Below are 8,967 nucleotides of genomic sequence, written 5' to 3' on the forward strand. Positions count from 1 at the left end.
ATGGCACACAAAAAAGAGACTTACGACCAGTCCTAGCATTTAACAACTATACAGCATCTCCAGGTCATGTGACCAAAATTTGAGTACTTAGCAACCAGCAAGTATTTATGACAATTACAGCATTCCAGGATCACATGTTCACCATTTATGATCTTCCCAGCTGACTTCCAACAAGCAAAATCAGGGGAAGGCAGACGATGTAACTTAATAACTAGGATGATTCACTTAACAACCATGGCAAAATAGTCATAAAATTGAGCACAATTCACTTAACTGCCATACAGTATTTAGCAATGGAAGTTCCAGTCTCAATTGTAGTTGTAAGTTGAGGACTAATATATGCCTTTTGACTGGTGTTAAGAACTTTCTGTCTCTATGGAAGTGTCAGTGTTAAATTAGAACTGGAACTCTCGTCAATTCTTGTGGCTACAGCTCCCAGAATTCCTGTGCCTCATAATTCTATAAGACCAAAATACATTCATTTGCCGATTTCCAAAATTACAGGTGAATAGCATGTAGCATTGTAACATTGGCACATCACTGGATGTGGTAGTGGAATAGCATTCAGAATGCTTGCATTCATAATTGCTTCTGGACTTCTTGCTTGAAACGGGGAAAAAAATGAAACTGAATTTATTAGTCATGTGAAAAAATAGGTACATTCTCTGTGAGTTCTGTAGTTTTATGTATCATGACATAGTAAGAATCATCTGGTCCTTAGCAGTTCTTAAAAGTAGGTAAATACAACCTCAGGTGAACAACAACACATGACATATTACACTAAGTCATCATTTATTTTACAAAAAGAAAGCCAAAATGTTGGAAAAACAAAGTACACCTTATGATTCAATAGCTTGTAGAATCATCTTTGGAAGCAATAATTTGAAGTAATCATTTTCTGTATGGCATTATCAGTCTCTCACATTGCTGTGGAGGAATTTTGGCCCACTCTTCTTTACAACAATTGCTTCAGTTCATTGAGGTTTGTGGATATTTGTTTATGCGCAGCTTTCCTGCGGTCCCACCACAGCATTTTAGATGGGTTGAGGTGTGGACTTTGACTGGGTCATTGCAACACCTTGATTCTTTTTCAGCCATTCAGTTGTAGATTTGCTGGTGGGCTTGGGATCATTGTCCTATTGCATGACACAATGTCAGCCACGCTTTAGCTGTCGGACAGGTGGCCTCACATTTGACTCTATAACATTTTGATATACAGAAGAGTTCATGGTTGACTCAATGACTGCAAGAGCCCAAGTCCTGTGGCTGCAAAACAAGCCCAAATCATCACCCCTTCATCACCATGCTTGATGGTTGGTAGAAGATGTTTGTGCTGATACGCTGTGTTTGGTTTTCACCATATGTGGCATTGAACATTATGACCAAACATCTCTACTTTGGTCCTGTCTATTCAAAGAACAGTGTTCCAGAAATCTTATGATTTCTATCAATCAGAATAGAACTGGAAGGGACTTTGGAGGTCTTCTATTCCAGTCCTCTGCTCAAGCAGTAGACACTATACTATTTCAGACAGTTGACTGTCCAGTTTTTTCTTAAAAACCTCCAGTGATGAAACACTCACAACCTCTGAAGGCAAGATGTTCCGCTGGTTAATTGTCCTCACTTTTAGGAAGTTTCTCCTTAATCCCAGGTTGCTTCTCTCCTTGATTAGTTTCCATCCATTGTTTCTTGTCTTGCCTTCTGATGCTTTGGAAAATAAGTTGACCCCCTTATCTTAGAGGCAGCCCCTCAAATATAGGAATACTGCTATCATGTCACCCCTAGTCCTTCTTTTCTCTAGACTACCTATTTCCAATTCCTGCAACCATTCTTCATACATTTTTGTATCCAGGCCTTTAATTGTCTTAGTTGCTCTTCTTTGCAATTTTTCCAAAGTCTCGACATCTTTTTTGTAATGTGGTGACAAAAACTGGATGCAGTATTCCAAGTATGATCTTACTAAGGATCTATAGAGCGGTACTAATTATTCATGTGATTTTGATTCTATGCCTCTGTTTATATAACCAAGGATTGTACTAGCTTTTTTGGTTGCTGCCGCATATTGCTGGCTCATATTTAAGTGATCATCCACTAGGACTCCAAGGCCCCTCTCACAGTTACTGTTTTAGAACCAGGTTTCACCTAATCTGCACTTGTACCTTTGGTTTTCCTTGCCTAGAAGTAAAACACATATTACATTTGTTTGGATGCAACTTTGCACACCTAAGTCATGCTGCCATGCTCTTTTTATAGAGAAGAGGTTTTCTCCTGGCAACCCTTCCAAACAAACCATACCTGTTCAGTCTAATTTTTCTAATTGTACTGTCATGAACTTTAACATATAACATGAGGCCTGTAGAGTCTGAGATGTAACTCTTGGAATTTTTGCAATTTCTCTGAGCATTGCACAGTCTGACCTTAGGGTGACTTTGCTGAGATTTCCATTGCTAGGAAGATTGGCAACTGTGCTGAGAGAGAGTTCATTGGCTGATATAGTCACATGTGATGTCTGTAAAGACTTAACCCCTTCTAGTCTCTGGTGCATCATATGCAGGCAATATCTGACAAGCCTCTTCATACTTATGGAAGCAGTAAAGATGTGCTAAGATTTTCACACACGGCTTCTCCATTTTGGCTTTTTGTTGTTGTTGTTCAATGAATGATGACATGGTTGTTCATCCAAGGTTTATTTGCCTACTTTTAAGAACTGCTAAGGGTCAGATGATTTTTACTATGTCTTGATACGTAAAACCACAGAACTCAAAGAGAACGCACTTACTTTTTCACATGGCTGTAGGTTTTCACGTTTAAAATGATTTTGTCATTATGCCTTGAAATGTTGTGAAATGTAAAGCAAAATGTTGATGTATTGTTTTTGTAATCTATTGCACTGAAGAAAGGCAAAGTTGTTACTTTTCTTTCTCTCTTTGCTTTTCTTTCTCTTTTTCTAACTTTTGTTTCTTCTATATCTTTTACCTTACAAAGGAACTTACTAAAAAAAGTATTAATTGGAATGCTTGCATCCGTGCCTAGTGATTGCTCTGAGGTTTTAAGTCATGAAGGTGATGCGGTTTGGGTGTGGACTTTCAGGCTTTATTTAAACAACATTGTATCTGAAGAAGGGCAACTTTTACTAAACTGCTATGGAATGAAGCTCCATAATCACTTCTGTGGTATTGGGGGGGGGGGGGAGTGCAGTTATGCAAGAAATCTACATGCATGAAATGGAAGAATGCTGGGCGCATTTTAGTCCCACTGGAGTTGAATGTGATTATGGTTAGTGCAATAAAAATAGAGATTAAGAGAACTGCAACTTACAAAGCCTTTTCAGCTATTTTTTCCTCAGTGGTGTACAGTACTAAATCTATATATAGAAACTGTGGCTTTGGTCTAAATTTGTGCCTGGCAGCTGTACATGGTTATCAAAAACAGTTTAAAACGCCATATTTCAAACATTACCACGCTATTTAAGAGTAAATAAAATTACTAGCGATTATAAGGATCATAGTGAAGTTAGGTTTGAACATTTCAATTAATATTCAATCAATTAATGCTGAACATTGTTGAACTACCCCCCTCCCTCCAGAAAAGCTTAAAGCGGTAATTAAAGAGATAATTCATACATTTGTGTTTATTACGTTTACATTAAGCTGCAGGTCTGGGCAGTCTGTGACAGTTTGTTGCTGACTTGTAATTCCCATCAGCTGCTCCCAGCATTAGCTGGATAGCAGCTAATAGTTTTTTTACTGTTAGAAAAGCATGAGAAATATTTTTGGTTTATATTTTAATGCAAGTAGTTCTAACTGCCTAAATCAGAATGCAGCTACCCCTTTTTTCCCCCTGGGTTTTATAATTTTAATCACAAAAAAAAAATGCATAAATTACAGCAGTGATTTTCAACCTCAGCAACTTTAAGCCATGTGGACTTCAACTCCCAGAATTCCCCAGCCAGCCATGCTAGCTGGGAAATTCTGGGACTCCACAAGGCTTAAAGTCTCTGAGGTTGAGAAACACTACACTATGGGAATCTGCCCTCCCCCTTCCAAGATAGATAGGCTAGATTAAGATAGATAGATAAATTAAGGGCGGGGGGTGGTGGGAGTGCATGTTTTTGTGTGCATTGGGGTATTTGGGAATCCAAGCAAGTTCTGAACAGCAGTAAGAATTACAGAGTGTGTGGTTATCTTTTAACCGTTTTCTGTTGTTGGAAGAAATATCCATCTGGTTCAGTTCCAAGTGGGGAGAAAGACACTGGAAACATGGTGGCTGATTGGAAAGATGATTTAATGGAGCAGAACCATCAAGCACATGGTCATAGTGCAGTTGAACACATGGAGTGGAAAGTGAGGGTTATTTATACCCTCTCTTGGGCCTTGCCCTTGAGCTTCCTGTTCCTGTGGCAAGGACATGTATTCTATTGGTTGCTGTCAGACTCCCATGGGGCTATGCAAGGGTCATAGCTGATTTTGTATGTTATCTGAGTCAAGCTTGGTTGAAGCTTGGACTGATGCAATGAAGGGGCTTTGTTGTGCAGTTTCTATCGTGGCTGAATGGCTTTGCCCTGAAGGATAATCCCATCATCCTGGAGCTGAAGTTCTTTTGTTTTGTAGATAGGCTGGCCCAGTCCTTCTCAACAGGCAACACATATCTGCTGGGGGCAGAGAGCTGAAGCTCTAAGTTTCTGTCTTTAGAAACATGTTTTTCTTTCAGGGAAAATATAATATTCTGCCTTTTTAATATTTCCTAAAATATTTCATTCTTCCAAGAGGGACGAGCACTAACTTTCTACACTATATATTTATCAATGAACACGTTGTTCATCTGATCCTCCAAAACACGGGTGTCAAACTCGCAACGTTTTTGGCTTTGTGGAGCTGGGGTGGGTGTAGCCTGTGTGTGATGTATCCGGCCCGCGGGCCACCAGTTTGACACACCTACTCCAAAACAATTTAGCGGCGGTGAGGAGGGTTAAGATTAATAGTTGATAAGGTAAGGTAAGATAACCTTTACTATCATTTTTTTACTGTGAGTACACTGGCCCACATTAAAAATGAAATTCTATTGCCTGCTCTCAAAAGAAAGTATATATATACCCATACCCATACATAACACACATATATACATTATATATTCCCGTGATGGTGAACCTATGACACGTGTGCTAGAGGTGGCATACAGAGCCCACTGTGGGCAAGTGCCAGCTGTTCTTCTGGGTTCCGTTGCGTGAATGCACGCTGGCTAGCTGGCTCATCGCACATGCGTACCAGCCAGCTGCTCTCTTCTGGGTTCCAATGCGTGCATGCATGCCAGCCAGCTGGTCCAGCATGAATGCACATGACGGAACCCGGAAGAGAGCAGCTGGCTGGTGTGCTTGCACAATGGACCAGCTGTCTGGCGCGCATGCATGCAATGAAACCCGGAAGAGCAGCTGGCCACCACACACATGCCCACCAGCCAGCTGGTCTCTTCCGGGTTCTGGCACTCCAGCGCGTGTGCACAAGCTCCAGTTTTGGTACTCGGCTCTGAAAAGGTTAACCATCCCTGTGGAGCCTGCTCAAGCATCACTTATATGCTATGTTCTAGATAGAAAGAAGTAAACTACCAATCATCTTTTCTGCCATCTTCGCCACTCTTGGTAATGCTTCCAAACCAGACAGTAATGCCATATGACAGGATGCTCTTGATCGTCCCTCTATAGAGGAACAGGGAAGGAAGATGTACTCTTCTCGTATGATGCAAAAAATGCAGGCACTGTTGTGCCCGCTTCACCAGTATCTCACTTTTGAGTGACCAAGCTAGCCTACTTGTTAGCTGCACACCCAGAAACATGAGGCTGCTAACCACCTCCACAGGGGAATCATTAATACACACAGGTGTGTGGTTGTGCCTGCCTTTTCTGAAACCAACAATGATCTCTTTAGTCCTACCTTTACTCTCTAATAGGCAAAAGGTTTGTTAATACAGCAGCCAAAATTGTTAAAGATAGATATGAAGGGTTGTCAGTCATACCCTCTGTTCTGGTCCTATTAGATCTCTCAGCGGCTTTTGATACCATCGACCATGGTATCATGCTGCACCGGCTGGAAGAGTTGGGGGTGGGAGGCACTGTGTTGTGGTGGTTCTCCTCCTTTCTCTCTGACCGGTCGCAGTTTGTGTTGGCAGGGGGGCAGAGGTCGACCTCAAGGCCTCTCATTTGTGGAGTGCCGCAAGGATCGGTCCTCTCGCCCCTTCTGTTCAACATTTATGTGAAGCCGCTGGGCGAGATCATCCGTGGCTTTGGGGTGAGATACCACCAGTACGCTGATGACACCCAGCTGTACATCTCCACCCCAGGCCACCCCAACGATGCCCTTGAAGTGATGTCCCAGTGCCTGGAGGCTGTGCGGATCTGGATGGGGAGGAACAGGCTCAGGCTCAACCCTTCCAAGACTGAGTGGCTGTGGCTCCCGGCATCCCGATATAGTCAGTTGACTCCATCACTGACTATTGGGGGCGAGTCTTTGGCCCCCACTGAAAGGGCTCGCAATCTGGGAGTCCTCCTGGATAGGCAGCTGTCTTTGGAGGAACATCTGACGGCTGTTACCAGGGGGACCTTTTATCAGGTTCGCCTGATTCGCCAGTTGCGGCCCTTTCTTGATCGGGATTCCTTGTGCACAGTCACTCACGCCCTCGTCACCTCTCGCCTTGACTACTGCAACGCTCTCTACATGGGGCTCCCCTTGAAGAGCACCCGGAGGTCCAGAATGCAGCAGTGCGGGTAGTGATGGGAGCAACATGGCGCTCCCATGTAACACCGCTCCTGGCGAGCTGCACTGGCTCCCGGTGGTCTTCCGGGTGCGCTTCAAGGTATTGGTTATCACCTTTAAAGCGCTCCATGGCATAGGGCCTAGCTATCTCCGAGACCGCCTGCTGCTACCGACGACCTCCCATCGACCCGTGCGCTCCCACAGAGAGGGCCTCCTCAGGGTGCCATCAGCCAAACAATGTAGGCTGGTGGCCCCCAGGGGGAGGGCCTTCTCTATGGGGGCTCCCACCCTCTGGAACCAGTTGTCCCCGGAGATAAGAAGAATCCAGGACCTCAATGCCTTCCGTCGTTCCCTGAAAACCCATCTTTTTCAGCAAGCCGGGTTGGCTTAAGAAGAAATTTTTAAATTCTTTTAATTAGTCTGTGATTCTTAACTTTCGGGCCAAAATTTATATATATTTTTAAATGTTTTAATATTTGTATTCTATGTTTTTTATCTTGGCTGTACACCGCCCTGAGTCCTCAGGGAGAAGGGCGGTATATAAATTGGAAATTAAATTAAATTAAATTAAATACCCGTGAACATAAAGAAAAGGGGTAAGAGAGCCAATTCGGGGTTGTGGTTAAGGTGCTGGCCTAGAAAACAGGAGACTGTGAGTTCTAGTCCTGCCTTAGGCAAGAAAGTCACCTGAGGGATTTGGGCCAGTCACTCTCTCAGTCCAATCCACATCATAGGTTGTGGGAACAATAGAAGGAAGGAGAATTAGGTATGTTTGCTGCCTGCGGTTATATATAAAGACAGGTGAAATAATTATCTAATAATAGTACAAGTCCAAATATTTTAGCATCTAGGGCATATTGCTTCATTTCTGAAATGGGACCCTTTTCCCACTGTGAGGCTAAATATTAAATTGATAGACCACATTTATAACAATATAAATCAATATAAATAAGTCTTTTCTCCTCTTCCAAATAGAGATCAAACATTTAACTTGACCAAAAAATATGTAAAAAATATGTAAGTTTGATGCAGAGGTTAAAACATCAGGAGACTGTGAGTTCTAGTCCTGCTTAGGCATGAAAGCTGTCTGGGTGACTTTGAGCCAGTCACTCTTGCGTTAGCCCTGGGAAGCAGACAAGGGCAAACCATTTCTGAAAATCTTGCCAAGAAAAGTGTGGAGTAGCAGTTGCTAGGAATCAACTCACAAGGCACATACAAAAACATTACATTATAAATTCCTGTAAAAGATTGAAGTATTTTTGTTCAGCAGGGATGTCAGCTTACCAGTAAACATTATTGGTATATATTATCACTGGTAAATAAATGTTGCAATCACTATAATTGGAGGAATAGGGTAAACTGGAATGGTCAAATTTTACTATTACTGTCTGCTAACTTTGAAAATAATGTAAAATCCATCCCAGAATGCAAAGTAAGGATAAATATGAATGCTCTCTTCAGTCAAGTTCGATTTTTGGTGACATGCATATAGCTTTTTTTTCCCTGCAAAAAATGGAACTCGTTTACCATTGCCAGGACTGCATTTTACTAGGAATTTTGTTGACTTTTCTGTCTAGACTGAAGTTCTGGCCTTTCCTGTTCATCTCCCATCCAAGTTCTAATCAGTCCAACCCTGTGTAATTTTCTAAGATCAGACGAGAAAATGATAGGAAATTGCTTTTTTTTTAATTACTTTTTTTTTCTTTTTTGGTGGTGGAGGATGTATCCTATGCTAATGCCCAGCAGCTGGAACTAGAAAGGATTCCTTCTTTCAGTGATGGCGCTCAAATCAACCCTGGAAGGGTGGAGTCCCTCATATAGATCTGAAGGAGACATTTGATGCAGGTAAGAGACACCATCCCAGTAATGAAATCCATTTTTTTTACTACCGGTTCTGTGGGCGTGGCTTGGTGGGCGTGGCAGAGGAAGGATACTGCAAAATCCCCATTCCCTCCCTACTCCTGGGGGAAGGATATTGTAAAATCTCCACTCCCACCCTACTCGGGGGTCAGCCAGAGGTGGTATTTGCCGGTTCTCCGAACTGCTCAAAATTTCCGCTACCGGTTCTCCAGAACCTGTCAGAACTTGCTGGATTTCATCCCTGCACCATCCCCTTTAATAGCCAAAGCAGCATTCCGCATAGCAACAGAAATGTCTCCACAAAAGCAGCAGTATGGGGATAAGCAAACAAGAAGCAGATTTTAAACCTATGTTAGAAATG

At 42.5% G+C, this 8,967-nt stretch overlaps 1 long non-coding RNA gene across 1 annotated transcript in view; it reads left to right on the forward strand.

Annotated features, from left to right (window-relative positions):
- LOC148116772 (uncharacterized) overlaps nucleotides 1-8,967 on the forward strand; it is a 101,765-nt gene that overhangs the window by 89,068 nt on the left and 3,730 nt on the right. Inside the window, exon 4 of the long non-coding RNA XR_015731321.1 lies at nucleotides 8,466-8,591. This is a non-coding gene — a long non-coding RNA (uncharacterized LOC148116772). The remainder of the gene's footprint in view (nucleotides 1-8,465; nucleotides 8,592-8,967) is intronic.

This window comes from Pantherophis guttatus, chromosome 1 (genome assembly GCF_059756535.1).
Source record: "Pantherophis guttatus breed Tessera chromosome 1, ASM5975653v1, whole genome shotgun sequence".
Taxonomy (NCBI): domain Eukaryota; kingdom Metazoa; phylum Chordata; class Lepidosauria; order Squamata; family Colubridae; genus Pantherophis; species Pantherophis guttatus.